Here is a 22,972-nt window from a genome sequence, read left to right as displayed (position 1 = left end):
ATGGGGGTGGAAGGGAGGGATGCGCCATAGGGTCAGATGAGAACTTGCACAGGACTTGGGGGCATGACATTTGGAGGAGCACCCTCGGACGTCTATTGGGGATGGATGTAGATGGGGAGAGGGCATGTGGGCAACAGACGGGATTGATCATTCTGAATGCTGAGCTCAGTCATGTGGCTACTATCACACTGAGGAGGAGCAAGGTGGTGTCCACCAGGAAAGCCCATGCTGTTGTGAAGGCTCAGGGTGATGAGTTCCAGAGTAATCCTCGCCTTCTTCGTGCCATCTCTTAACTCAGCATTTTTCTTTAAATTCTAAAGGGAAGCTACTTGAGGGTCTGAGGAGGGAGGAACACTTGTGTCCAGGAGGTTGAGGCTGCCGTGAGCAGAGATAGTGCCAGTGTACTCCAGCCTGGGCAACACGGCAAAACCTTGCCTCAATAATAATAACAGTTATTATTCTAAGGTAATGCCCAGTTTCTGTTTTGTTCTCCAGGCATATTTGGTTTCCCTTTAAGCGAGCTATGGTATCAAACACGTACTCCTTGCCCTCAGGCTTTATTTTCTTAGAATTTGGGGATTTAAGACTCACCTGTTACAGCAATATAACCAAAAAACACACTTTAAGTAAGCCTACAGGATGCCATTTGTCTGGCAGTATGAATAAACCTAAGTGTTCTGAGAAACCTTTCCATCACCACCAGGCATGGAACTGCTATGGAGAAACTGCAAGATGGGAAAGTGTTCATTAACAAGACTTTAGCGGCCAGGTGCGGTGGCTCACGCCTGTAATCGCAGCACTTTGAGAGGCCGAGGCGGGTGGATCACGAGGTCAGGAGATCGAGACCATCCTGGCTAACACAGTGAAACCCTGTCTCTACTAAAAATACAAAAAATTCACCTGGCTAGGTGGCGGGCACCTGTAGTCCCAGCTACTCGGGAGGCTGAGGCAGGAGAATGGCATGAACCCAGGAGGCGGAGCCTGCAGTGAGCCAAGATCGTGCCACTGCACTCCAGCCTGGGGACAGAGTGAGACTCCTCAAAAAAAAAAAAAAAAAAAAAAAAAACACAAGACTTTAGCATGTCGAGCTGCACAAAATAAAGGAATATTGATGTCTTCCATCTAGTGCATCTCCCCAGAGAAAATCAGAATAAAGAAAACTGTCTCTTACTGGCTCCAGATAAAAATTTCCTGATTTCCCAAATCACATTTGAAGGGGACAAGGCAGGGTAAATTCTGTTGGTCCCATAACGTGGTCAGGACTTGGTGAGCAGACGGAAGGAAGGGGATGCAGTTTCCAGGAGGTGCTCCTCCCTGGCATCTGGCCTGTGTGAACGGCAGCCTCTCAGACAATGGTTGTGAACAAATCTAGTTTAGGATGCTGGTCTCAAAACACATCAGTTTCTACCTGTCTGTCCTCCCTAAGTCATTGAAGACAGTCATTATTAGACAGATTTCTAAATCCTGAGTGTTCTTCTAACCTTGTGAAAAAAGAGTTATATAAAACTGGAAGCTGTTTAAGAACAACAAGAGTTATTTTAGTTGACTTTTAAAATTTTTCTTCATGTTTATTTAATTGTTTTATTATACTTTAAGTTCGAGGGTACATGTGCACAACGTGCAGGTTTGTTACATGTTGTATACATGTGCCATGTTGGTGTGCTGCACCCATCAACTCGTCATCTACATTAGGTATTTCTCTTAATGCTATCCCCCGGCTCCCCCAACCCCACGACAGGCCCCGGTGTGTGATGTTTCAAAAAGCCGCCCATCATTTCCCTGTTAGTTGCTCCCACCTCCTAAGCCTGCTCAGTCTTTGTGACTGCTGCTGATGGATTGTCCCTACAGACAGTTTAGTTAGCAACTGCAGATTGTAGATGGCACTCGTCCTTCCAAATACTTCAGTTGTCCAGCCATATACACCAGCATCATTCTGCAGTGCATGAATGAGGTCATAGCAAGTCTAAAGTTGCCTGTTACCTGGGCATCCACTTCAACACGCATGTGATCCTATTGCTCTGAGGAGGTGTCAGGCATTGGGAATTCAGAGATGGAACACGCAGCCCCCATTCCCACCCTGTGGTGAAGGCACACACCTGCTTTGTGGTCCCTGTCATTAGTGTCTTTCTGAGACCCAATTTTAATGACCACATGGAATTCCATAGCTTGTCTATCTAATTTCCAGTGTCCTCGTTTTTAAACTGTAGTCTAGCTACACTTATCTGCTTACATGGTTGCATCTCTATTATATTTCATCTATCCAACCCTTTTGTATAAGAGGCAGGATATGAATGAATTCAATGTAAACAGATATTTCCAATACAACTTGATAGCTGTTATAATAAATGAATGCCTGGAGAGATTTCAGAATCCTGGGGACTTGCACTGGACTCAGGCTGGAGATAAGGGGATGCCTTCTCTAACGATTTGACATAAATGAATAATTGTGTGTAAAGAGTCAACTCTTGAAGACATGCTTCCATGTTGCAGTAGCTGGGAGCACTTCTGTATGGGTGATGTATACGATCAAGGTAAGCAAATGGCAAGGTGGGAGTCTGGACTGGAGGACAGAGCTCTGATCACAATCCACCCTAAACGCCATTGCTAGAAAATGTAAGTATTGTCCAAGGGTGGAGGGCAGTCACTGAAAAGATGCCGTGCAGAAGGGTGGCATCACCAGATCTGCACCGTGGGAAGATCCTTGACATCCAAGGCGAAAGGAAAGAGAGAACGATTCATTTGCTATTGCAGAAATCACTTAAGAATTCATGCTGTACTCTGTACTTCCACTGCAGGTAGTGGTGGGGTAGGTAATTGGGACCAGCCTCAATTGGGATTGGGATCCCACTCCAAGGAATGCACCCTGGGTTTCTCAGACACATACCAGGGAGTGGAACTGCAGTGGGTCCTGAAGGCAGTGGCGTTACTATGATCCACTCCAAACTAGGAACCACCTAGTGTCCCCCAAGTGACAAATGGGAAAAAAAGCATGCTCTGTATTAATGCCATGGAACCCTACACAACAATGACTGTGATTCACTGCATAGATGAATCTCAAACTCGTAACTGTGAATGAAAAAATAAAATGAAATGAAAATCAAGGAAGAGAATACATACTGCTCACAGAGAGGGAACTTCAGGGCATGTGTCTCAGAGAAGACACTAGGAGAAAAGTAAGGAAGTGATCACTCTTAAATTGGGCTAGGGATTGTCTTCAGAAGGAGGAAGAGGATGCTACCCAGAAGAGAAAACTCAGAACCTTCCAGAATTCGAGGAATGTTCTTTTGCTTGACCTGAGGACTGGTTATTTGGCTGTTTCTGATATACTATGAGGTTGGTGGAAAAAAAAAACAAACCAAAAGAAAAAAAAAAAAACATGATTACATTTGCACCAACCTAATATATATGTGAATTTTGTGCTATTTTCTTGAGTGTTTTATTTCATGATTATGGTAAATGGTTTTTTTTAATGTGAATGGTAAGAAAGCGTGGGAACGTGTAATAAGGTAATAAAGTGAGATATTTTAGCAAGAGAATCTGTAGAGTTGGGTGAGTGACTGACGGAATCCAGAGGCTGGGGAGCAACACCTAGAATCACCCCCAACTGTGTTGTTGAATAGCAGGTGGGATGGTGGCTTTACTCACCACATACGAGTTATGTGTGTAAAGGGTCAGCTTTAGGAGCAAGTCTAGTGGGCTCAAACAGAGGAAATCGTGAGTTAAGTTTTAGACTTGTCTAGATCCAGATGTTCAAGTCTACTAAGAAATTGGATACTGGCCTAGGGCTTGAAACAAAAGTATGGTTTGGAGTTTTTGACTTGAGAGGCATCAGCATTGGCAATCAACATAAGACATCAAGAATGCAGATGGCTAAAAAGAGTGTGTGTGTGTCTAGATTTATTAATAGAAAAAATACATCAAATCAACATAAAAAGCTCTTGAAGAACTTCTGGAGTTTAAACTTCTAGTTTGTAGTGAAATGGTGGAGACAAAAACAATATATTACAGAGCTAGAAATAAAGGATCAAAGTGAAAGAGAAGAACAAAACAGCTGCTTTTGAAGGTCCCTAAAGGGAAAGAGAGGGGAGGAGAGGTGCCTGTGAAGGGACCTGAGTTCTCAGGAGAGTTCCTTCTGGTCTGTGTTTAGCTATGGCAGTTGCTGTTCCTACCGGGCAGAGAAGATAATGATGCAGAAGGGGCAGGAAGAGATGGAATCCAAACCTCAGGTGTTGGCACTCCTCTTGAATAGGGAGAGAAACACCCTCACTGCAGAGAGAGGAACAGCAGCTGGGATCGCCAGTGCAAGAGCCAGAAATGGGATCCTAAACCTCTCTGGCTGATTTTAGATGGCTGCAGAAGCGCAGAAGGTAGAAGTCCTAAGAGATAAAATCAACAACTTAAACGACCTTGAGCAACTTCGTTCCCTTCCAATCTCAAGTCTGTGTACTTTCAACATTACAATTTATGCAAATTGCCACTTTGTAAGGGAAATGATTATTTGGGAAAAGAAATAGTGTAGCATCCATGGTGACCTAATTGGTGTTTCTGAAATCCAAATAATTTAAGTTTTGCAAAACACTAGTGTGGTCAAAGAACAAATATGCACTGTAAAAAGCAGCAGATTTCACTTTAAATATGAAATATTAAAAGAAGAAATGAACAGCATTGCATCTGCCCGCCCTTTCTTTCCTTCTTTCTTTCTCTTTCTTTTTTATTTCTTTTTTCTTTCGCTTTCTTTCTTTGTTTCTTTCTTTGTTTCTTTGTTTCTTTCTTTCTTTTCTTTCTTTCTTTCTTCTTTTTCTTTTTCCTTCCTTCCTTTCTTCCTTCCTTTTTCTTCCTTTCTTCATCTTTCATTTCATTTCTTTTTTTATTTAGAAAGCATGCATTGTTCCAAATTTTCCCTTGAAATCTATTCTCAGGTTTGCAGTTGACATGTACAGAAAAAGGAATTGATAACCTCATGAGAAAATGGAAAAAGAAAGCAGATGCTTATTAATGTCTCACAGCACTGCTGTCCCCAAATTAATTAGACCAGGAAGCTTGTAGGCTGACAGCTTATCTACCTTTTAATTCTGACTGGGGCAAGTCTGAAATTCCTTTGAGAGAACAGGAGCGAGGGTGCCACTGAATGTATTACAAATGACCTGCCGTTTGATATGTGACCAAAATCACTGTCAATTTTTTACTCACCTTGGATGAATTGTATTGCAGACAAGACACATACATTTAATTGCCGGAAGTTTGGAATCTAGGGATAAATTTTCATGCATTCATTTGCCACGATTTTGAAAAACAAAAACAAAGCAAAAACTCTAGTACTAAAAAACAGTTTAGAAACCAAAATGAATCACGTTTTCAGAAAACAGACCCACTGGATGGTAGAATTAAAGGTAATTTTAATTTGCTTCTTTATGCTTTTAATTATTATACGATTTTCTTTTTCAGCAAGTATTATTACTTCTATAATGGAAAGAAAGAAAAAGAAAGCAGCTACAGTAGCCACGTTCTGGATTGCCTTCCACTCAACCGACCCAGTCAGATGCCCCACTGGTCCTCTGAGAGGCTTGCACACCTGTGTTCCAGCCAGCAGGGGCGCTGTTTTCCTATCCTCGTAGAGCTGCAGAATGCTGACATGCATCTACTTTGCTGGACTCACAAGCGGGGACTTCAGCAGCTGAATGGTGCTTAGTGTGAAGGATATTAGCACAGAGGTGTGCAGTGGGCAGAAGGGCCCTTCACACGGCCAGAGCCTCCTGCCAGCTGAGGACACCAGATGAGTTGGTAAGAAAGCCCATGCCACATCTGAAGCCCTGATGGTGCCAGGATGATGTTCCCCAGGACTCGCCAGCTGCCCTTCCTACATCTGGCTGGAGCATAGCAAACACTTATCTGAACATACCCAGCTTACATGGGTGAAGGACTTGAAGGACTATGCTAACGGCATTCACGGTCTGGGTATATTTCCACATCAGTACCCAGGAAGCCCTCAGTTTAGGCTTCCCAAGAGCTGGTTGTGCTTTTGCTAAACCCACTTATGCTGCTTCTACTTGATATTTGTATTAATTCAGATAAGCCAATAATAGTGGTAATAAATACTAAATGAGTGCTTACTGCATGCAAGGCTAGCAAAATTCATTTAATGCTCATAACAATGTACGTACTATTATTGCTTTTTTTTCAGACGTAGCACATCTGAAAGTAACATTCCTAAATTCACATGGGGTGCCAGGTTCAGAACCCAAGCAGTCTGGTTTGAGCTCCCCCCCAAAACACCAGGGAGAATGGAGTTAAAGCAGTTAGGCTGTGTTGCATTCTTCCTTCTATTAAGGGAGGGTGAAGGGATGGTCCTAGAGGAAATAAATTAAGGCATAATTCTGGGCTTTGGGGGAGAAAGACTAATAATATTTGCTTGGAGAATATCTATTTGTGGAATACATCAAGCAAGCTATACATGGCTTACAACTGCTTGTAAAATCAATTTACGTTCATTCAGCATGGCTACTGGGCAGAGGTCACACAGGACTCTCCTCTAGAGAGTACCAGATGAACTCATAGCTTACGCTTCCCGCCGTTATGTACTACAATTGTTTTTGCATCACCTGCAGCTTCCTGTTAATTCTTTTAATCTTCTTACCATTCAGGTGAACAGTTCAGCAAATGTCTGCCTTCACTGCCTCCCTCCTTCCCACCCTGCTCTCTGCAAATCCTGTCCCCATCCCCCTAGTCCTTAGGTCCAAAGTCTGTTTTTAGGTCCGTGAATTTCTAAAAGTTCTGCTGGCTCCTGGGCCTCTCCACAGGCTGCTTCTGTCCAAGATGGTGATGCTCTTGGCCTCTTGCCCCACACCAAAATTGGCAGATGTTCCAAAGTAACAAGCAGCCCATTAAAGCTCCTCTTCATGCCATGCACTCCTCTCTGATGTGGGCTCTGAGGAAGTGGCTCCTGTGAGCTGCCTCTATGGCTCTTCAGGGCATTTCAACAGCTTCTTACATTTTATCTGGCTTCTTCAGTGGCTCTAGGCAAGAACTTGGCCTGCTACAAACTAGTTCATCGCATTCAGAAGCAGTTCAACTCCTATATTTCAATTTGGAAAAACAAAAATAAAAAAGAAGTGACTTACCTACTATAGTACTTCTACATGTTTTAGGCTCCGCAAATGCGAATGCATTTCATTTTCAGTTTGATTTTTTTTGTTGTTGGTACAAGGTTATTGTTCTTGTTTTGAAAAACTCACATGATCTTATTGTCCCTAAAAATAGACAATTACTCTAAGGAGTCACGAATTGGTAGGGCTGGAAGGAAACTTGGGGAAATTTAATAAAATGTTCTCATTTTTAAGGTAAGAACTGATGGGCCTCAAAGACAGAAAACTGAAGCATGATAAAACCTCAAATGTTTCTTCTGCTTCTCTAGCTTTCAAGTTCTTTTCTCTCTCTTCATGTCTTATGACTTCAAATATTTGAAAAAAATAGTTCATATGGGTCATGAATGAAGTCATCATGTGACTTAGCAAAATGGAGGGTGAAATACCAAATAGAATGTCCCCGTACCTCTGGGCTATTTTGCACACGCTGTTGTCCAGACATCCCTGGGATGGCCAAACAGAGTTGCCACTGAGCACCCCCACCTACAGGTATTTGTTTACACAAGAGATCTTCTAACCTATAAGTTTAAAGAAAATCAAAGGTGCTAAAGGCAGCCAGCATTCTGTAGCTCTTGGACTTGGAAGCAGGAAGGGGGGCCCAAGGCCACAAAAATGTGTTGTGTGCGCTGGGCCCACCTAAGCCCCTGTGCTGGGGAATATGACAAAGTGTTCTAGACTAGACTAAAAGAAACAAGAAAGAAAGGCACCATCTTCTTCTCCTCCCTCCCTTACTTCCTACATCTAATTCACCCCCAAGTCTCATTGGTTTTACTTGCAAAATATATCTCAGGTTCACCCACTTTTTCCCAGTACCACTGCTGCAACCCCAGATCCGTCCTTCTTTATCTCATGCCTGAACTGTTGCAGTAGCCACCTAATGGCCTTCCTGTTTCCATTCCTGTTCCCCTTCAAATTATTCTTCTCCCACATTACGCTTTTGCAACATATCTACAGTCTTGCTACACCCTCGCTTAAATCTGTCAGAATATACTTTGCATATGGAATATCATCTGAGTTCACACCTTGGTCCACCCATCCCCACTCATGCCCATCTCATGCCACTGTCCCTGCAGAACACCTGCATTGTGCACCTGCCATGCCAGCCTGTTCTGTGCCTTCTGCATGCTCTTTTCCACTTCAGCATATTTTCTCTAAGGAGAAGCCCTGCACCCACTCCAAAAGCACTCATGTGCATGGCTTCCTCCATAGCCTACCAGTCTCAGCATAACTATCAGCTTCTCAGGATGCTATCCTCGACCCTCCCATTGTCTCTGTTATTGACATGGCCCATTTTCTTCAGAGCCTGTCCCACACTCCTATTCCTTAACTTTACATTCTGTCTACGCCATTCATGCTTCATGATGTCAGGATCGTGTCCATTTTATTGCCTCCTGTGACAAAAGCCCCCTATCGCCTGGCGTGCACTAGGCACTCTCTAACGGAATGCGCTTATGGTTCAATCCATGCAGGAAGACATGGTAGGATATGTTCTTCACTTCCAGAGTTGATTGGACTGGGTAAAGTGTTCTTCCAGAAATACTGTTCAAAGGTCTGGAATGACTCGCCAAAAATGGAAGCAACCCGAGTGTCCATCGACAGACGGGTGGAGAAGCAAAATGTGGTCTGTTCATACAATAGAATATTATTCAGCCCTTAAAAAGATGGAAATTCTGACATATGCTATGTAACGTGGATTAACCTTAAGGACATTATGCTCAGTGAAATAAGCCAGTCACCAAATGACAACTGTATGATGCCACTCATATGAGAAAAGTCAAATTCATAGAGACAGAAAGTAGAAGGGTAGTTTCCAGGGGCTGAGGGCAGTGGGGAAGCAGGTGGTTAGTATCTAGCAGACATAGAATTTCAGTCTTGCCAGGTGAAAGCATTCTGGGGATTGGTTGCACGGGAGTGTGTATATACTTCACACTGCTCAACTGTACATTTAAAAAATGGTTAAGATGGTAAATTCTACATCATGTGTATTTTAGTTATAAGTGATGAATGACATAAAAACAGACATTCTACATATTACATGTTTGTAAGAATATAGGAAAAGATATAGGTCTCCTGACCTGGAGAAGGAAGACGGAAGAAGGATGAAAGGAATCTTAAACACTTTATTTATACTGCCTATATTGTCTGATGATTACAGTTTGTTTGTTCACGTTCTTATAAAAAAGTCTTCAATAAAGCCACAGATCCCATGAAAAAGCGGCAGAGGCACAAGTGAAATCAGGTTGTAAATGCGTTCCTTTTACTCTCTTACCAATAGACACACTCACAGCTAATTTTTCGTAACAGACCATGTCACAACACTGGATAGGTTCTCTTGGCCTAAACAAATGCCTATTTTGGTCACATATTATTTGGGCATCACATTTTATCCACATCGTCATGAATTTCTCACAGGAGGAGGAGGGCTCATGTGAGCTCCTAGTGCCCTGTGGTTACTGGAAAGTGAAACCCTAACAGCCACCTTCCTCTGCCTCCATCTATTTGAGATCTCAGTAAGATTGGCAATGTCTCTACACTGGGAACATCACTTTCCATTTGATTGATATTTTTGAAGCACGAAGAGAAAAGGAGAAGAGTATAAAACATGAGTGAGGATGTGTGCGTATGTGTGTGTGTGAGAGAGAGAGAGACTAAATCGTAAGTGTCCAGGGAAAAGCTTAATGCTGGAAGAACAGAGTAATGAAGCTGAGCTCCCCCTCTCTCTCATTAGCTTTATTGATTTGCAGTTGACACACCATAAAGTTCACCTTTGTAAAGTGTATGATTCAACAGTTTTGAGTATATTTACAAAGCTGTGCAATTATCCCTGCTCTCTAATTTTAGAACAACTTCATTACCTTGTACCAGGAGAAAACCTCTACCCATTAGCAGCAGCCCCTCCTTCCACTGCACTTTGCCTCCTCCAGCCCCAGCAACCCCTGCTCCACTGTCCGATAATTTGAATCCTCTCGTATCTCATAAAAGTGGCTTTTGTGACTAGCTTCTCTTGCTTTTTGGCTATGATAAATAATGTTTCTATTAATATCCATTTACAGGTTTTTGCATGGATGTGTGTTTTCATTTCTCTTGCATGTATACTTAGCAGTGGAATTGCTGAGTCATATGGTTACTGTGTTTACCATTGTGAGGATCTGACCAACTCTTTTCTAAACAAAGTGGCTTTTTTTTTTTTTTTTGAGACGGAGTCTGGCTCTGTCACCCAGGCTGGAGTGCAGTGGCCGGATCTCGGCTCACTGCAAGCTCTGCCTCCCGGGTTCACGCCATTCTCCTGCCTCAGCCTCCCGAGCAGCTGGGACTACAGGCGCCCGCCACCTCGCCCGGCTAGTTTTTTGTATTTTTTAGTAGAGACAGGGTTTCACCATGTTAGCCAGGATGGTCTCGATCTCCTGACCTCGTGATCCACCCGTCTCGGCCTCCCAAAGTGCTGGGATTACAGGCTTGACAAAGTGGCTTTTTTTAAAAATTAATTTTATTTTATTTTTATTTTAAGTTCTGGGATACATGTGCAGGGCTTGCAGCTTTGTTACACAGGTAAACGTGTACCATGGTGCTTTGCCGCACCTGTCAACCCATCACCTAGGTATTAAGCCCAGCATGCATTAGCTGTTTATCCTGATGCTCTCCCTCCACCTGCTCCTGACCATAGACCTCAGTGTGTGTTGTTCCCCTCCCTGCGTCTGTGTGTTCTCGTTGTTCAGTTCTCAGTTATAAGTGAGAATATGTGGTGTTTGGTTTTCTGTTCCTGTGTTAGTTTGCTGAGAATAATGGCTTCCAGCTCCATCCATGTCTTTGCAAAGGACATGATCTCATTTCTTTTTATGGCTGCATAGTATTTCATGGTGTATATGTACTGGCTTTGTATTTTAAGGATTGTTCGAGATTGCACCCCTCGTGCACTGCTGGTATGAACGTGAAGTAATACAGCTGCTTTAGGAAACAGCCTAGCAGCTCCTCAAATGGTTAGACATAGAGTTAACACATGACCATGCAATGTTACACCTATGTTACACCCAGGAGAAGTTAGAATGCTTATCCCCACAAAAATGTGTGCACGGAGGTTCAAAGTGGTATTGTTCATAATTGTGAACAAGTAGAAAGCACCCAATGTTCATCAACTGATGAATGAATAAATAAAAAGTGGTAGATCCACACAATGGGATATTATTTGGCACAAAAAAAGGGGTGAAGATGCTATAGCATGGATGATCCTTAAAAACGTTCTGCTAAGCAAAAGAAACCAGTCATCAAAGACCACATGTCGTATGAAACCATTTCAGGAAAATCTGCAGAAGAGGCAAATTCCTAGAATCCAAAGGCGGAAGAGTGATTGTCTAGGGCTGAGGTGGGAAACAGAGGGAGGGTTCTTTGTTTTGACATGATGCAAACGTTCTCAAGTGAACTATAATGACGGATACACAACTCTATGAATACATTAAAAGCCATTAAATCGCACACTTGAAATGAGTGAATTGTATGGTGCGTAAATTATATCATAAACACATGTTAAAAAAATACCCTCCTGTTAAGTACCTATATCCTGAATGCTGTCACCCTTATGTAAATGAACTGCCCTGGAAGGAAACGTTCTCTCTTCCCTCTTTCACATGGATTGAGTCACACAGGGAACTTGCTTTCTCTACCCAGCAGAGAACTGCTTTTTAACCAACATTTAGCATTGCTGGCTAACTTTGAAGATAAAGCCAATCTATCCTGCGTGTAAGAAAAATTGACTATTGCCAAGGCCAAGTTAGAGAGAACAAAACTCTTTGTGACTGAAGCCCTCTCAGGGATATGCCAGCCCAGCTATACTGGAGGCCTGCCGTCATCTTCCCCACTGCGGAATATGAGTACCTGTGTGTGCCTGTAGGTGGCTGGCTGAGATGGGGCAAAGGAAGTGGGAAGAAACTCCAGGGGGATGGACCACTAGGACCTTCACTGCCACAACACAGGCCCTCGAGTCCCTGTCGCTGCCAGGTGCAGGAGTGAAAGCCGAGGGGAGGAGCTGGTGGAAAGGAGGTGTTGGCTGGGGACTTCTCGGTTCTCTGCTTACTGCTGCAACACAAAATTCTGGAGGTGAAGACACCCCCGTTCTCAGCCACTGACTTTGCTAATGAAGTAATCCAGGCCCTGAGAGTTGACCTGAGGTCCCAGGTGGTAATACAACCGACACTCACAATGTGCTCTGTATTCCAAAGACAGGGTGTCAAAGGCCTGTCCTGAAGCACCAGCAAGGTTCCCAAGGGTTTCTTTTTAACTCTGAACATAACAGGTCTGTGTCTTTCTCTCCAGATTAATGGGATATAATAGAGAGTTCAGAAATAAACTCCTCCACCTATGGTTAATTGATTTTCAACAAGGATGCCAAGTGCACCCTTATTCAATGGGTAAAGAATATTCTTTTCAAAAGATGGTTCTGGGACGACAGATATCCACATGCAAAAGATGTACAAAAATTAACTCAAAATGAATCAGCAGCCTAAACAGAACAGCTAAAAACCATAAAACTCTTAGAAGAAAACATAAACATAGGATGATTATTTTTGCTAAACGTCTCTGCAAGGAAGTCATGAAATCTGAAATGATTGAGAGTTAGTGCCCAGGCCAGATCTAAAATAATTTTTAACAGCTTTGTTGAGATATAATTCACATGCCAGACAATTCACCCAGGTAAAGTGTCAGTCAGTGGTTTTGGTATAGTACATTATTAATTTTCGAAACTGTGGTAAAATAAAATGTAACATTTGCCATTTTAGCCATTTTAAGTGTACAGTTCAGTGACATTAATTATATGCCCACCATTGTGCAATTCTCACCACTGTCTATTTCCAAAACTTTTTCATCTCTCCAAACAGAAACTCTGTAACCACGAAGCAATAACTCCCCATTCCCTCCTCCTCTCAGCCCCTAGTAACCACAAATCTAATTTCTGTCTCTATGAATTTGCCTATTCTAAATAGTCCATATAAATGAAATCACATAATCCCGTTTTTTCTTTTGTGTCTGGCTTATTTCACTTGACGTTATGTGTTCAAGGTTCTTTCACATTGCTGAATGTATCAGAAAGGCATTTCCTTTGTTTCTGAACAAAAGTTATTGTATGTAAATACTACATTTTGTTTGTCCAAGTATTTTCTCCCATTTTGTAGGTTTTCTTCTCACTATCTTGATTATGTCCTTTGATGCCCAAAAGTTTTTGATTTTGATGAAGTCTAATTAATCTATTTTTTTCTTTTGTCATTCATGCTTTTGGTGACATATCTAAGAAGCCATTGCTACATCTTAGATCTTGAAGATGTACCCCTGTGTTTTCTTCTGTTTTATGGTTTTAGCTCTTCTGTTTTGGCTGCTAATTCATTATGAGTTGATTTTTGTACATCTTTTGCATGTGGATACCCTGTTGTCCCACCACCATCGTTTAAAGAGAATATTCTTTCCCCATTGAACACATTTGACATTCTTGTTGAAAATCATCCACTGTAAATATGAGTTTATTTCTGAACTCTCAATTATATTCCATTAATCTTGATGTCTATTTTGGTTATTACATCTTTTTAAATCAGGAAGTGTTACCAACTCTGTTTTTCCTTTTGAAGATTGTTTTGGCTACTCAGTTTCCTCTTCCAATTCCCTATGAATTTAAGGATCAGTTTTTCCGTTTCTGCAAAATGGCCATTGGAATGTTGATAGGGATCTGTGGGTCTACGGATCGCTTTAGGTGACTAGGACACTGTTGAGTATTTCTAGCTGTGGCATGGAATGTCTTTCCATTTATTTAGGTCTTCTTTAATTTCTAATAAGTATTTTTTAAACACCTTTATGAACACATGTGGGATCAAGGAAAATAGAAGGAATAGCCCCTGTCTTCTAGAATGCCTGTAGGAACGAGAGAGACCATCTTTTTTCCTATTTAGAATTTAAAGCCATTGTTTGTCTCAGTGCTTTTTGGTAAGTCTTTTACTTCATATGAGCAGCCAGTAATCATTAAAGAGCAAAGTATCAAGACGTTAGCTTCCAAATGCTTATTCTGGCATTGGAGGAGTATAAATAGGATAAGACAAGAACCCTAAAAGCAAGTTCCCCCGTTCTTAAAAGAAGAACCCTTAGGCAAAGTCAATATGGGAAAGATGAAAACACGAAACCATGTGAAAAAAAATTAAATTCTGTATAAGGGAGCAAAGTTGCAAAAAAATAGTGGTCTGTAAAAAAAAAAATTGACATATTTGACAAGTAGCTATTGTTTTCCCCAAGGTGATTACACAAATCCCTGAGACAAAGCTGAACCACCACAGAGAAAATTGAGTGGAGGCTGTTTGCAAATGACATGTAAAATTGGCTAATAAACAAATAAAGAGGTTCTAAACCTCATTATAATTCAATATATATACATCTTAACAACAAAATACCGTGTTTTACCTATCAGATGGGCCTTGATTAAAAAGTTATGTGGGCGATGCTGTAAGGAATGAGCAACTCATAACCTGTTTATGGGAATATAAATTGGTGCAACTCTTTGGAAAGGGATTTGGCAACACACATTACATTTAAAAAAAAAATCCTTTGACTCAGCAATTTCTCTGTTAGGAAATGATCCTACAAGTATGCTTACAAAACTATGCCAAGGTACGTGTGGAAGGATGCTGCTTTCGGTATTGTTCGTAATGGCACAACTAGAGCACGTTAGAGAGAGAACCTAAGTACCCATCAACGAGGAACTCTCAAATGTTATGCTGTATCCATTCTAACTGTATCTGGGGTAGAGAAAACAAGTCTCTCATGTGACTCAACCCATGTGAAAGAGGGAAGAGAGAATATTTCTGCCCAGGGTGGTTCATCTGCATAAGAGTCACAGCTTTCAAGATGCAGGGTAATTAACAGCAGAGTTGGTTTTTTGTTTTTTGGTTTTTTTGGTTTTTTTTGAGACAAAGTCTCGCTCCGTTGCCAGGCTGGAGTGCAGTGGCGCAAATCTCTGCTCACCACAACCTCCGACTCCCTGGTTCAAGTGATTCTCCTGACTCTACCTCCCAAGTAGCTGGGATTACAGGCACGTGCCATCATGCCCAGCTAATTTTTGTATTTTTAGTAAAGACAGCATTTCACCATATTGGCCAGGATGGTCTCGATCTCCTGACCTCGTGATCCTCCTGCCTCCGCCTCCCAAAGTGCTGGGATTACAGGGGTGAGCCACCGCGCCTGGCCAGAGTTTTGCTTTTTTAACCATGTGTTTGAGATATAATTCACATGTGCAGAAAATATTGCACATTTTAAATATGATGACAGTTCTGTTATTAACATATTTATTGAACACTTTGGTTGATATGTATGTTATGAATGTAGATGAAACTCAAAGCTAAATTATTAAGTATAAAAAGCAAGTGGCTAAACTTTGTGAATAATGGTGTAAAATCATTCAGTGAGTGTGGATTTTTGCAGCATAGACACGCATGGGTATATGTATAACATTTCTCTGGAGGATTACACAGAAGCCTGCTAAGTAGTGTCTCCCTTTGAGCAGAGGGACCAGAACTGAGAGTGGAGGGAAGTTCATGAAAGAAACTTTTCTACATTACTTCATTTCCTTCTGTACTCTCTGAATTTTTACCATGTATGCCTATGATACTTACATTAAATAAAACTCTGTAAAACAGAAAACTAGCTAAAAATGACTACTTTCCAAATTTATGCAAAATAATCACACCTTTGGGCCAATTAGTTGACTTTTTAACATGCAAAAGTTTGTGACAGGATTAAGACCTTTTAATGTGATTAATTGAAATTATTAAAAGGCACACACGTGTGCACATACACATACATACACACACGTTCATTGTTCTCTAGTTGTGTTGATCTATGACTAGAAGAATGCTGTGTGTGTATGCATATGTGTGTGTGTATGTGCGTCTTGTATGCATATGTTTGGGGATACATGTGGGGTGTGTGTGGAGGTGTGCTGTGTGGTATGTGTGTAGCGTGTGCAAGCGCCTGTGTGTGTGCATGTAGTATGTGTGGTATATGTGTACCCATGTGTGTGCACATGCAAGTGCATGTGGTATGTAAACGGAATGCACGTGTGTGTGTGTGACTGTGTTTGTAGATAAGCATGACTGTGGGGCTTCAGGGCGAAGAGTAGGATTACCAGCAGTCCAGGGAAAGGGGCTCCCAGGCAGAGGGAGTGACTAGGGAGGAAAGGGAGGGAGCCTGGAAATGAGCATGTACCCTGTGGCTGGGTCTGGGGACCCTGGCACAGCCACCCCTGTGCTCACCACTGCAAATGAGCTCCACGTGATCATTGGCCCTTGGTGTGGATGTCAGATTCACAGTGTAGGTGGCCGTGGTGCAGGAGTGTGGCATGATGGTGCATAGTCATGCCGCGAAAGACAATGGAATTATCTCGCATGTGTCTCTTCTTCCCTCTACCAAGGCAAAGAAATGCAACAAAAGAAAGGAGGCCGTCATGGACAAGCTGCTGCCAGGGCCAATTCAGTCAGAGTTCCATGATGCTTTCAACCCTTTTATTAAATGAGAAGTTGCACCGGGTGGTTTCTCAAGCCCCTTTGAACTCCAAGGATAGAGAGGCAACCTAGGACTCCTAAGGAGCACAGTGACCATTTCACCCTCAGTGAAAGGGAGAACAGTGGTGGAGGGTGGCCTGCTGCAGCACCGGGGCCTGTTGGGCAACACATTGATTGAGAAACTCAGCCCCGGGCCCCACTGGAGCCCCGACAGACGCTGCAGCCACCCTGAGTCTGGCTCCTCTAAGGTGGCCCCAGCTAGGGCATAGCAGACCCCCATCTTGTGAGTGCTAGCAGCCCCGGAGAATAGGACAGCCTTGTGACATGTGGCCGAAGACCTCAGACAAGTCCCTGAGCCTCTCGGGCCTTTACCGTGTCTTCAACAAGCTGAGGTCAGTGCAGAACCTCCCTGGGAGCACTCCGTCAACTCTGTAGTGACACTGCACATTGGTGTCATTTGTCCCCCTTGACTTGGCCTGTCACATCCATCCAGTGGTGTGGACATGGCCATGGGTATTGATATGACGTAGCTGAGGCCCTGAAATCTGGGGACCTCTCCTCGCTACCCCCAAATCCAAACAGGAACACTGAATGTCCCATCTTAAGGCTGTAAATGTTTTCAGCAAGAAGTTAGAAGTGGATGACGAGTTTCACTTAACTCCCAGCAACAGCTGCGGTGGTGGACACACAATTAAGTGCTTACTGATGAGACTGGAATCCTATTTCCAGTCAGCTGCTTGGCTCTGTACATGCATTTCTTACGGTTTATTCTGCATCATTTCCAATCTGCCTGTTCTGAAGAAAGAGAAAAAGTCAGATATAGAATGTTATCCAAGAAGTACTTTCACTTTCACTGTGGTTTAGTCACTTCACTCTGAACAAAGTAAGCCCACAGCACAGTGTTCAAATGGGTGATGGGATCCTGGAGTTGAACACACCACACATGCCTGCATTGGATGGCTGCAGTCCAGCCCTGAGTCCAGATGCGCTGGCCTGAGAGCCCACAGCCTGGCTCGCATGCCGTCCTTGGAGTAGCCTTTGGACCTTCAGGGCAGCCCTGGACCTTTGAGCATTTCAAGGGAGAAGCAAACATGACAAGCTCATTTCTAGACCCTGTTTCAAAGACACAGGAAGCTGTGATTCAGTCAGAGGACGGCCCTGCCGACCTACATGTGCCAAATGAAATGTCCTCACTTAGAAGACGGCCCTTGCCCCTCTCCTTCTCTTCACCTCGGTGGGAAAGAGTCCAGAGCCTGGGTCCACAAGATCTGTTCTGTCTCTGCCCTGGATTGGTTCCCTGGGCCTTGGCCTCAACGTTGGGGAAAACACAAAATAAATCCCCCATTATCTTTCAGAGCCTCAGAGCAGCCAGCAATATAGGGATGTCAGACAACCCAAACAGAAGGAACCTCACGTCTACACCCACTGGGAAGAGGGTTTCCAGTGTTTACTTCATGTTGGCCCTGTCCATGCAGAGATCCCTGAGAGGCACACAGTGGCACCAGTGTGACCTGCACCATACCCACCTAGTCTCCAGGCATCCACCGTGACCCCAGACAGCATATGTTCCAACTCCAGGAGTTTACTGAATCCTGAACAGTCTCTCCTCTCTCCTGTCACACCTTCCATCCCTGTCTCCAGGCATCCACTGTGATCCCAAGTGGGCCCCACCCCAACTCTAGACGTCCACATTGACCCCATACAGTCTCCACTCCATCCCTAGGCATCCAGTGGACTTTTTTTAGCATAGCCAGACAGTAAGGCTGTTACCAGGAGGACTGCAGTTTTGTCCTCAAGAAGGGAAATGGGTTATTGACCTCCGTGTGCAAGCCCCATGGGGGCAATGGACCTGCCCTCCCAAAGGTTCTGTGTCTACAGAATGGAGCTGCAGGCCGTCTGTGGTCCAGGGAGGGACGAGATGGGTCAGGACACACTTGAGGAAGCAGCTCATCTGCTCAAGAACTGGAGAAAATTCCACATCTCAACTTCCTCCTATAAGTAAACATTTCAAGAATGCACTTCAACCAATACGCCTTCTGTTATTTCTTTTGTTTTGATTCTTTTTTCCTTTCTGGAGAAATTTCTAAGAACCCTGAGATAAATGCCAGGGTGAAAAATTTGTACATTCCCACACAGCAACCTAAATTAGCTCTAAGGTTTGGCTGCGGGGAAAGAACCAGTAACTGGTTGTATTTGAACTATGCGGCCACCGTTAGTCCAGTGTATCTAGGTGTTCACATAGGGAGACAGGCTAAAGGAGAGCTAGAGACACTGATGGGAAGGTGTTTCTGTTCTTCAGTTTTCTTTGGGCCTCTCCTCACCCCAGTTCCAAATCGGAGACAAATCAATTTTGTTTTACCCTTTAGTTCACTTTCCACATTAAAAAAATATGCTGTTCCAATCCAGGCAGGCCAGGTGGGAATGCAACCCACCTGAAATTTCTATTGTCACCTGGAGCAGTTGGTGAAGCCCAGCTCATGGGAGCCCAGGACATCCTAGAACCTTGGACTGTGTGTAGTGTGACCTCAGGGAGCCACACAGAGGACCTGACTCAGCTGTGCACACTGGACAGCTAGGACACATCTGTATGGGTCTGTGCCCCCATCCATAACATAAAATGGAAATGACAGTAGAGGTCACTTCAGACACTTGTTCTCCAGTTTATACAAATAAAGGGATAGGCTAGAGGCTGACAGATGTGAACCCCAAAGCATTTTAATTTCCTAATCACATGGCTGTGTTATACATTCAGAACACAGGTAAATAGAAATAATGTAATACATTTGTAAAATACAAGCCATGGGCCGGAGACATTCGCAACATTGATCACCGACAAAGCAGTCATATAGAGAATTAACCAGTAATTCCTACAAGCCCATACTGAAGACATGAACAGTGAGTAGGAAAATGGGCAACAGACATGAACATGAAATTTGTCAAAGAAAAAACTTTAATGTTCAATAAAATATTTGAAAAGATGTTTAACAGGCTGGCATGCTCCTGGCCACGCCCCCATAGAGAATGCTCGGGTGCTGTGGGGTAGGCCTGGGCCAGTGCTCTTCGAGCTCCCGGCAGAGTGTGAGACCCATCGCGGCTCGCCCATACTCACATTTTATTTTTATTTTTTATTTATGTTTATGGATTTTTTTTTCTTTTTTTCTTTTCTTTTTTTTTTGAGACGGAGTCTCGCTCTGTCGCCCAGGCTGGAGTGCAGTGGTGCAATCTCGGCTCACTGCGAGCTCCGCCTCCCGGGTTCACGCCATTCTCCTGCCTCAGCCTCCCGAGTAGCTGGGACTACAGGCGCCCGCCACCTCGCCCGGCTAGTTTTTTGCATTTTTAGTAGAGACGGGGTTTCACCGTGTTAGCTGGGATGGTCTCGATCTCCTGACCTCATGATCCACCCGCCTCGGCCTCCCAAAGTGCTGGGATTACAGGCTTTTTTTCTTTTTTGAGATGAGGTGCCACCATGGCTCACTGCAGCCCCAACCTCCTGGGTCCAAGTGATCCCCCCACCTCAACCTACCAAAGTGCTGAAATTATATTCATAAGCCATCACACCCGGCATGCCCACATTTTAGAGAGATTCATTCAAGCATTCTTGTTAATAATAAGTATTTTTGAAACATTTAAATATCTATTAATAGAAAAATCAATGAATACAGCTTTTATACTTGTATGATAGAATATTTCCATCAGTAAAAATAATAATTGTGTAGTAACATGGATAAGTCTCTAAAACAGTGTGCTCAGAGGAGAAAGCAAGTGGAAGAATGATACATACAGTTAATGCTATTTCTGTAACTTTTTAAAATGTACAATTAAGTTATTATGGACTATAGTTTCTGTGATACTTTAATAGCATGCTAGCATGCTATAGCTCCATTTTAAGTAGGAAACATATTAAACCATTGGAAGAGGACGTTGTGCCAGTGGAGAAAAAATGAGGTCGTCTGTCAGGAGTTTATTAAAAAGAACTTCGGGCCGGGCGTGGTGGCTCTCACCTGTAATCCTAGCACTTAGGGAGGCCGAGGTGGGCAGATCACCTGAGGTCAGGAGTTTGAGACCAGCTTAGTCAACATGGTGAAACCCCGTTTCTACTAAAAATACAAAAGTTAGCCGGGTATGGTGGCACATGCCTGTAATCCCAGCTACCTGGGAGGCTGAGGCGGGAGAATCACTGGAACCCAGAGGCAGTGAGCCGAGATCATGCCAATGCACTCCAGCCTGGATGACACAGCGAGCCTCTGTCTCAAAAAAAAAAAAAAAAAAACAACAAAAAACAAACAAACAAACAAACAAAAAAAAACTTCAGTTCAGTTCTGCATGCCATGATTCATTTCTTGGAAGGAAAACATCTGAAAACAAATATGGCAAAATATGAACTCATGGGAAGCCAGGTGGTATTCATAGGCACGTTGGTTCTATTCTTTCTGTTTTCATAATAAACTTTTAAAGGGATGGTGGCATCAGGACTGGAAGAGGTTTGTGAACCTGCAGTCCAGATGTGGGAATAGCTGCAGGCTTCCACATCCAAGGGAGCAGAAGGGCTTCACCTGACCCCGGGGCTCTTCGTTTATGTCTTTGAACAACTGTTCTCTCCTAGCCCTCCCCAGGGATGCAGGCTGCGCATCACCATGCCTCCTTAGAGCTATGAGTTCATTGGGAATTGGGATAAATGAAGAACTCGCTCCCCTTTCCCTGACATACACACACACACACACACTCTCGATGTTCCAGCATCCCAAACTTCCAGTAACACATGCATCTCGTTCTGACTCTGTCCCTTTGATCCAGGGCTCCTTTGCCTGGCACACCGTCTTTGCTTTTCACCTGAGCCCCTGTTCACGTGACTCTAGCTAATTCCTACCAATGGTAAGAGTTAAACCAGATGCCACCTCCTCCGGGAAGGCTGCTTGGCTTCCAAAGTGGGGTTTGTTGTAAGGTGTTACCTCATGGTTGATAACGACCTGTTAAGGTATTTGTCACCTCCAGTGGGTGGGTGTTCCCTGAAGACAGACCTGTCTAAGTCATCATTGTACCCCAAATCCTAGCAAAGGGCCCAATGCAGCAAGCAGATTCAATGTGCATTTCTCAAATGCATGTACCAACCTTTTTCAACCTCCTGCTCCAAACATCTGCAACATGAATATGTGTCCATCTGTCAGCACATTTAAGATAAATTGATGGTCTATAGTGTGTGAGAGCTGAAATCATCCCCAAGTGTCTACAAAATGCCACCTTCTCCTCCATGGAAGCAGCTTTTAGGAGAAGCTGTACACCAGAACCTAACAAATCCCTGGACCTACAGGCAGCTTCACACTAGATGTCCTCACTCTGGCCTGGGAAACTAATGCTCTGCTGTTATGTCTCATCACCAGGGACACCACCCAGAAAGAGCAGGAGCCCCTCTCTGCCTGCAGCCCCCAGGAACCTCCCACTTTCATGCTAGCCTGCCCTTGGGCTCTAGCAACTCATCAACACTTCTAGCTTAATGTCTCTGCTGGCTTGTAGGGTGGCTTCTACCCAGGTATGCAAATGTCTGGCTCTTGTGTCCCCTGCTGAACCCTGTCACTCTTCACAACGGCCGTTTGTCCTGCGATCTCAGTTCTCTGATGGGTTCATGGAAAGCTGTAAATTTTCTACCTGTCTAACTTTTTCCCTGTTGTAAGGATGGAGCTCACCACATGTGGAATTGGACTCTACCTAGAGCCACTTATCTGTGTGAAAGTCCTTTGGCCACTGCAGCACTCCCAGTAAGTATGATATCACAGTGGTATATGGAGGAATGAAAGGGCACCCCTGGTGCCCCATCACCCACTCCCTCAAGCCTCTGTTTACAACTTCTCACAGCAGCTGTCAGAACACCATGGGTGGCAAAGTCAGAAGTCAACAGGTGCCTGGCCCTGGACATGCAATCCACCTGCTTTGGAAAACAATTTGGCAGTTTCTTAACAAGTTAAACATACACCTATCATGTAACCCAATAATTCCTCTCCTAAATATTTACTCCAAAGAACTGGAAGCATGAAAGAGTTGTGCAGGAATGTTCTCAGTGACTTTATTGGAACAGCCCAAACTGGCAGCAACCCAAATGTCCACCAACAGGGAGTTAATAAACACACTGTGGTGTCTCCAAATCATGGAAAACTCATCAGCACTAAAAAGGTGTAAACTGGAAATACACACACAAAAAACTGGATACATCTCAAAGTAATTACGCGGAGTGAAAGAAGTCGGAACAAAAGTAGACCAGGTGTGATTTTTCTTTATATAAATTACAGAAAAGTCACATTTATCTGCAGT

The sequence above is a fragment of the Macaca thibetana genome, chromosome 15, assembly GCF_024542745.1.
Source record: "Macaca thibetana thibetana isolate TM-01 chromosome 15, ASM2454274v1, whole genome shotgun sequence".
Taxonomy (NCBI): Eukaryota; Metazoa; Chordata; class Mammalia; order Primates; family Cercopithecidae; genus Macaca; species Macaca thibetana.
Note: the sequence above shows the minus strand (reverse complement) of the source record.